Here is an 854-nt window from a genome sequence, read left to right as displayed (position 1 = left end):
ATGAGAGATATTTTTTTTTATATATAATAGATCTTTTATTTTTCAACTAATTGATTCTAATTGACTATCTTCTTAAATAGTTTTCTAGCAAAATCATATTATATATGTATTATGAACAATGTTATATGGTCAACAAATATTATTATTTTTTATTAGCACTTAGTCAATAATAATTTGTACCCATATTTACATACATTTTACACATAATACAAAAAATATATAATTTGTACTTATATTTATATTTATTATAATTTTACACACATAAATCAATACAATTTATACCTTAATCAATATAGTTTACATCTACGTCATAAATTAATAAAATGAGAATTTAGTATTTGTATTAGTCAAATAAATAATAATAATAAATATTAAAATTATTTGTCTTCAAAAATTTCTCATGTATTATTAGGTTATTTTAGCTGATCTTTTATTTCATTGAATGTAGTGATGTGTAAATAAGAATAATATATCATAAATAAATAAATAAATAATCTATTGTCCTGGTTCTCAAATTGAATTGACAATATGGCAAGCAAATTAATTGGAGTTTTGAAGAAACTGTACCTACCTATGAATAACTGCTCTGCAACACAATAAATTGAAAACCAGCAACATTATTACTGTTCACTAAAAGTATGTTTGGTTGATATAAGGTAGTAAAATTGTTAACTGAGTGAAATGTTCAAGAATATAATAATCTTAGTGTGACATGTTGAGATGACGAACTAATAATTCGATATATTTCCAACATAAGCTTTTCGTTTTTACGGAAAATTGAAAAAGGCAATTGATTAATCCTTAATGGCTTGATTTTCTTGTTGATCTAACAAGACATATTCTTTTAAATTACG

This window comes from Arachis ipaensis, chromosome B05, assembly GCF_000816755.2.
Source record: "Arachis ipaensis cultivar K30076 chromosome B05, Araip1.1, whole genome shotgun sequence".
Classification (NCBI taxonomy): Eukaryota; Viridiplantae; Streptophyta; class Magnoliopsida; order Fabales; family Fabaceae; genus Arachis; species Arachis ipaensis.
Note: the sequence above shows the minus strand (reverse complement) of the source record.